Genomic DNA, 8,181 nt, shown 5'->3' on the forward strand with positions numbered 1-8,181 from the left:
CACTGTTTGTTAGAAACATTGGCAAAAACAACGCCATGGAGTGACCAAGGCTCTGTCATAGCAGATTGTGAGGTTTGCCAACAAACAGATGTATCTGGATTAAACCAGGTGAGGAGCGGCCTTAAGACAAAAGGACCAGAAATAATGTTTAAAGTTGGAAACTGAGAGGCCACTATCCTCTTTCCTCCTCTGTAGAGTAGACATCTTAAGTCGCGGCTGCTTGCCTTTCCAGATAAATTTAGATACCGCTGATTGTAATTTACGCCAGTAGCCTGCAGGAGGGGAGAGAGGTAGCATAGAGCTAGAGAAAATTAATCCTGGGTAACACATTTTAACCACAGAGATACAGGGTTGAATCGACAGGGGGAGACCCATCCACTTTTCCATATCCTTCCAAACTCCGTTCATAGCAACAGAATAATTATGTTTAATAATCTGGTTTCAGCAGGGGAAAACCTCAATGTCTAAATATTTAAACTGCTTAACAATGGGGATGTTAGCAGAGACAGTTGAATTGCGGGCAGAATCATTTAAATGAAGCAGTGCAGACTTTGATAGGTCAATTTGAAAGCCTGATAAGCTTCCATACTCCTCGCATAATAATAGAAGGTTGGGAAGAGATTGAAAAGGGTTTTCTAAAAAGACCAAAACATTGTCCGCAAATAGTGAGAGGTGATGCTGTGTATTGCAAATGCACATTAGTGACATCATAATTGATTGGTGGATGGCTTGAGCCAGCGGCTCTAGGTAAACGACAAATAGTGCAGGACTCAAGGGGCAACCTTGGTGGGAGGATCTAGAAACTGGAAACAAAGAGGAGGAGGTGCGTCCGGTTAAGACTCGGGCTGAGGGATTAGAATACAAAGCTTTAATCATACCAATAAAAGTTTTACCAAGGTCCATCACCTCTAAGACTGACCATAAAAATGGCCACTCAAGTCTGTCAAAGGCTTTCATTGCATCAAGAGAGAGAAGTGACATTGGGGTCTTACTGTCCTCTGCCGCATCAATGATGTGTCTAACATTGTCTTCTGCTAGTCTAATTTTATTTTTTGCCATATGAGACTCCAAACAACGGGCTAGGAGCTTTGCAAAGATTTTTATGTCGAAGTTAAGCAGGCTCAGAGGTCGAGCTAGAATACTCTGTAGGATCCTTTTCCTTTTTCAGGAGTAAGGAAATCAAGGCTGTGTTAACATCCCTTGAGAATTCACCCTTCTCAATAGGGAAGTTAATCATGTCAAGAAGGAAAGGGCCCAACTGTTCCCAAAGAGTTGCATATAATTCAGGGGGAGTCCCATCAAAGCCTGGTTCTTTTCCTTTTTGCATATTCTGTACTGCCATCTCAGTTCTTCAATAGTAACCAATTTGTCCAAGCTAGCTGATTCCTCTCCTGATAATTGAGGCAAGTCAAGCTGATTCAACCAGCTGCCAAAGTGGGATTTATCCAAAGTAACCTCAGATTCATACAGATTAGAATAAAATATCTGAAAGGATTTATTTATTTAGACAGGGTCAGTTCTAATATTACCATCTGAAGATTTAATAGCGGAAATATCTGCAAAATAATCACTGGGTCTTAATCTAATAGCGAGAAGGTGACTAGGTCTAGCGCCCTGAAAGTAATAGCGTTGTCTTGCTCTGTTAATTATAAATTCAGACTTATGTTTCAGAATCTTGTTTATTTCTTTCTTAACTAATGATCATTCTAAAGCTATCCGTCTGGTCAGGAACATTTGATTGTAACAGTGAGTCTAATCTGGTGAATTTAGCTTCAAGGTTTTGCAGCTCCAGTGTTGTAGCTTTGCGCGCATTAGAACAGAAAAGTATGGTATTGCTCCTAATAAAACCTACATCCTAGGGTCTTCTACAGAGCTAACATTAATTCTTGCAAATATTTGGAATTCTGCAATAAACAGAGTAATATAGGATTAATTTTTCAGTAAAGAAGTATTGAAACGCCACCTAACCGCACGTTGAGAGAATTGGCCAAGTGTGGTGGCGCAAAGGGCCCCTTTATGGTCAGATGATGCCATTGGAAGTGACGATGCTTTATCAATTGAATGAAATAATTGGGGGGATGCGAAAAGAAAATCTATCCTGGAGAAAGATTTATCTACCTGAGAAAAAGGAGTAATCCTTACAGTTGAGATTAACTGTATCTCAATGACGAGCAATTTGGTGGGCTCTCATTATCTCTATCTTAACATCTGCTAGATTTGGGAACCCCTTAGGCAGGGGCCGCGAGAGATACTGGATAGCATTAGCACCTTCTAGCCCCTTTTTTTAGCTCGACGATGCGGATGTTGCATCTTCGGCTTCTGTCTTCCATATCTGCTAGCTTCACCTCCAGCTCCAGAAAAGCTTGGCCATGGCTGTCAAGAATACTTGAGTTGCTTTCCACAGTTGTTTTTAGGTTGTTCACATCAGATCGATAGAGCCAAAGCTTGCAGTCAGAGATGCTAGCTGAGCATGGATAGCAGTTAGCTCATTGTCATTGTCGATCCCAACCTGTTGAATCTGAGACTGGATCTGAGCAAAACATGGTTCGAGGTAGCTTTTCTGTTTCTCCAGCACTGCCTCTGCAATGGCGTCCGTCTCGCCGCGTTGGGTTCTGTTCTTGTTTGCCATTCTAGTTTCAATAACTCCAACAAGCGCAAAGTAGTAAAATATAGAAGTTGGAACCATATAAAATAACTATTTGACAAAGTAGGTCCAGGAGCTGCACCTTAAGCCGTCATCTCTGTCCAGCGTATCACGTGACTTGGTGTGACTTGGTCGTGAATTAGGATTATTGTTCCCCTGGGTACATATCTGAAGAAGGTGTGTCCAAAATCCAGATTCCAGAAAATTAAAATAATTAAATTCTCATCTACTTTAATTTGAATATGTTGCATAACATTTTTTTAAATTAATCAACATATTACAGTTAAGTTGAGTTTTAATGTATTTTAGTTTTAGTTTTTGATCCGTTTTTGCGCATTTAAAAATTGCAGTATAACGTCTGTCACCTTAATGACTGTGTCACTTTGACAATGTTGACTGAATTATTTAGAGTTCTTGTAGTAGACAATGGTGAAAGTTTGTTCACCACCAGAGTTTGGGATGGTGGGGCACAGTTTGTATCTTGTTATAAAATCAGTAATTAAAAATGTATCACATATATAAATAATGTGGGTAACCACAAATTTCAGGTAAAACTTTATTTTATAGATCTAATTCTAACTTGCATGCAGCCTACAATGCCAGCAGTATATTATTTTTTTATTATTTTATTTTTATTTTTAAGATAATGTTTTTGGCCTTTAGTTGTGACGGGACAGCTTAGACATTAAGGGGAGAGAGAGCGGGAATGACATGCAACAAATGGCTGCAGGTAGGAATTGAACCTGCGATCGCTGCATCAAGGACTGAGTCTCGTTATAGAGTATGGGCGCACTCTCTACCAGTTGAGCTACCCAAGCGCCCAAGGCAGCTTAGAACAACAAGCCACATCAAGTGAAATTGAATACATGCAATGTTGCTCTGGTTCGGCTGTTTTGGTTTTTATTTAATAAGAGTGGCAGCATTGTCTATGATTTACTGCAAATTACCATATGTGGCCAGTCAACATATGGGTGCACACACATAGACACGCCCAAAAGTGTGCACACAGCCAGCTGGTGTTTAGGAAAGCAAACAGGCATACATGATGAGTATATTGCTTTATGGCACAGCTACACTCATTTGGCAATTGCTCTTGTGTCAGCTGTTAGTAAAGTGCATTCTATCATTAATTGCTTTCATATGGCAAATAAACTGTTCCCTGTACCGAGCACATTGTACATGCACATTGTGTAGATATTGTTGTGATCGGCTGCGCATGTTAAACCCAGCAGGGGGCAGTGTGGTTCCACCATTCGGTGCAATTCAAAGCCATAGAGATGATCTTTAAAGAAAATACTGCTGAGTGTTGCACTGCCATTCTGTCATTGCCTCAAATGCGCTGGGAGAATTTAACCATCATGCGACAATGATCTTGCAAGCTTCTTTTTGTTTCTTTGAGCTGCTTTTTCTCTCCCCCAGTTACATTGAACTAAATTGACAGTTGAGGTGTCAGAGCCAGTCAAGTGGAACAGTGAATTATTTCTTTTACCATAAGCTTGGTATTCATGGTTTCCTTTTAACTCTGCACATAAACAGCGTGTGGGCATTGTTACACAGTCAATGGAGGAACACCACCAAGCTTCATTATCATTGAACAGGGTTTTACTTAGTATTTGCCAGTTTTGTCATGCCGTGGATGTTCATTTTAGATGGTACAGTTCCAGGTGGCTCTTGCGCCGTAGCATTACTGCTATTGTTTTAACTCTCCACAAATACCCTGCAGTGTTATCCCGGTGGAGTAAGCGCATGTATGTACGCTGCAAAGCTATGGACGGGGGCCTCCATCATTGCCTTACCTCCCTGCCTGATGCCTGGGATGTTTTGGCCTCCAGTAGGTTTTAAGTGAGCAAGACATATTTGGGCTTGTTATAAACTTGCTCCGTTCTTGTAGAGCAATTATAACAAGCTGCTAGCGGTTGCTCCCATTTGGGAGGCTTCCAAAGTAGTTATATAAGATTGTTTTTTTTTCTTCTAGGGATTGCACACAATTTCACAGAGATTGCACTATTTAAAGAGCTTGTTCATATAATTTAATTGATAATCTATGTATAACCATATATGGCTACAGATATGGTATAGTAATTACATAAGAGAATACACTAATTTTGGGCTGTCCCAAATGATTAATTTTTAAACTATTAATCTAGCGATTATTTTTTGATTAGTCAACTAATCTAACGATTAATTGTTCAATGAGTGAATATTTTCCCATTGCTCAATTATTAATAATTTACACAAAACAAATTTCAATAAGGTTAAAATGTCTTATTTATTAAAATTGTTTAACATTGCACTGTTCAGGTCACATACATTTGTAGTGCAACCTGAAGCCAGATGTAGGACATCAATCCAACAACAAAATAAGGAGGAATACAAAATAAAAACTTAAAGTAAACAGAGCAAGTGCAAAAAGAGTAGCCTGTATTTGCTTTTTTTAACCATAGTAGCTAAAATAATAAGTTCTTGTTTAATATCCAAGCTCTTCTCCCTTTATTCTTATCAAAGAAAAGTGCAATTTTAGAACATATAAACTCAGATTTATCAAATAATCCAACAATAAAAGAAATTAACATTTCAAGTCACTTTCAGAAGGAATACACAAATGAAAAAACATTAAACCAGCCCTTTCTAAGGGAATTATGAGTCTGAGCCCGATTTGAACCTGACAATTTTTATTTTTAATTTTCTTATTTTTAATTACGCGGGCTGTTATAACTGATGTTATAAAGGACTTGTGAGATTGAGATATCTGAAACAATCTGGCCTGATTGTGCAATTATCAAAGACAGTGCTGGGGTAGACACAGTTTACCTCACACTCAAGTCAGTTCAGGACGTACTGTATACGCGTGAGCTACGGGAGAAGCTGGAGAAGCACTGGCTCAGTGTTTTGCTGCGTTTATCCTGACTCGGGGGTCATTTTACAAAGTCTACAGACTACTTCAGACTACTCCCACACTTTAGAAGACCGTGTGCAAGCCTTTTTCTCTAGGTGGTGTTGCGAGGAAGCCATACTTGCACTGTTGCTGGAGGCAGCCATGTTATTTTGAGACGTGATGCGTCGACGCAAATTATATACATCGACGGATTTACGTATTCGACTACGAATCGTCCCAGCCCTACACTAATTGAATCTCTGGGGATTGATTAAGCGCATAGAAACAATAGGAAGTGCAGGTTTCACATATTAAACCTTCTGTCAGTTCTTTGTAAGTTTATCCTGACAGCAACATGAGATGAGAAACACCTTTAATGTAGGCATTCATAATTGTCCAATTTATTCAAAGCTGTCTACCAGTTTTTTGATATTAGTGTCAATACTGGCTCACTGCATTAAATATAAGAAAAATAATGTGACACTAACTAATCCATTATGTATCTTACAGTTTGGTTTCAGTATGTGAACATTACTAAGAGAATAAAAGATTTTGAACAACATCAGTCCTAAATGCTCACGTTGTGTTTTGATAATTAATTGTAATGTAATTTAACCTATTTCCAAAAAAAGGATATGGACACAGTTGCTCCTCACATACCCTTTTTTTCCTGAAAAAATGAATTCAATCTTAATTCACTTTCCAGCACAAACAAAGACAGGAGGTCTAATGCACTTATAGAATTGTGATCGTGTAACATAGTGTCACTTCTGTGCATGCAGCTTGAATGCTGTTTTTGGCTTTTATTGTTTTCAGTCACCATCATTTTGTCCTCTGTATCCCCGCTTGGTATTCCCCCCCACACATCCAATTATCCTTGACATGATGACACACTATAATGTGACCCACAAGGGCAAACGGCTCCTCTGTCTAGTAAAAGATCTCTTCTGGATCAACTCTTCCTACTGGTGTAGAAAAGTATCTTGAAAGTCTCACCTCCAATGTTGGCATTATCGTTATTTCCAGACAACAGACTTCTGAAATACCATTCATTAAGCATTTTGCAAAATGGCAAGAAATAAACTAGTTCTGCAGTTCAGATAATAATCAGACTATTTGAAGGCAGAAAAATGAAGTGAACCACTCCATCTGCATACAGACTACACCTACTAGTAGCAGTAAGTGTTCTGCAGCAAATTACTATAATGTATGACCAAAGCAACGATCAATGCTCTATAGCATATAGTTATACCACCAAAATACTGACAAAATATACATGCAACCTATATAATTAAAACTATGAACAATATTCCAGCAAACAGGCCACTTAACACACAAATTAAAACATCCAGTGTCAAAGTGTACCTGTATCGGCCAACTTGCTTAAAGCGATTTGCAGGCAGTCACTACTCTACCTGCTTCCTTAGACAAACCTCTACAGCTTGCTTTAAGCTCTGTCCACAAATGAACAAACACATTGATTTACCTAGTAGACTTAAAGTTGGCTTTGCAGCACACTTTGGCATCCAATTGCCAAAGCACATCAACCTTTTACAGCTCTACTGTACCTCTGCTGCCTCTGACTTGGTGATTTAAGAACCATTACCATCTGTAACACTAGTAATGTAATCGCAGTAGGAGCTTCTCTAAATTACTTGAGGTACATTTGCACAGACAATGCTTTTCAGGGTAAATGTCATTTTGCATCCTGCAAAATGGCCTACCCTTAAACCGACTGTAGGGGTATTGATTAACCTTTCAAATTTTCAAATATCTTCATTAAACATTTTGTCATCTCAATTTGAGTGATGTAGGGGTAATAATAGAATCATTTAAATTTGAAATATGGCTGGAATCATACTGCTTTCCATGTATTACTTTTGAATATTTAGTGCAGACCAACAACAGTGATGTGAAACAACTGCACATATTCGGCACACTAGGTGATACTTTGTAATCTTTGCTGTCAGTCGAGAAAGCATAAAGTTTGGGATTTGAGGTTATATTTTAATAGCCGCTTTCCGACCAGGTAGTTATAGGAACAGTCCACTTTTAAACAGTTCTAATTCTCGCCCAAAACCAGTTTTCCAATTACATTCGCACTGGCCAAATTGTCATAAGAACTGGTAGGAGGGGTAAGGGAGTGACGCAAGCACAGCAACGGTCTTTATTGCGTTAAAATCAGAAAAAAAACACACACAAAACAAGTAGGAACTAAATACTAATGCATATAGCTTATGTCATAATTTAAACAAGTCTCCCCAAGAGAAACGGCCATCTCTCCCCCGCCTCTGGTGTGTGTGTGTGTGTGTGTGTGTGTGTGTGTGTGTGTGTGTGTGTGTGTGTGTGTGTGTGTGTGTGTGTGTGTGTGTGTGTGTGTGTGTGTGTGTGTGTGTGTGTGTGTGTGTGTGTGTGTGTGTGTGTGTGTGTGTGAGAGAGAGAGAGAGAGAGAGAGAGAGAGAGAGAATGTGTGCCGGCCAGCTTGTGGAGTTTAATGGCGAAAAACAGTTAACCACAGGTTGCCGTTGATCTTATGATCTTATGATGGACATGGACCTCCAGCTTACAGCGGTGTCTCCGATCATGACTGGCTGAGTGATGAGCTAGCGGCCCTGGCAGGCACTAGCTGGCTGTCTCATTACTTTGCATTGCTTCTCAACTC

The sequence above is a fragment of the Etheostoma spectabile genome, chromosome 21, assembly GCF_008692095.1.
Source record: "Etheostoma spectabile isolate EspeVRDwgs_2016 chromosome 21, UIUC_Espe_1.0, whole genome shotgun sequence".
Taxonomy (NCBI): domain Eukaryota; kingdom Metazoa; phylum Chordata; class Actinopteri; order Perciformes; family Percidae; genus Etheostoma; species Etheostoma spectabile.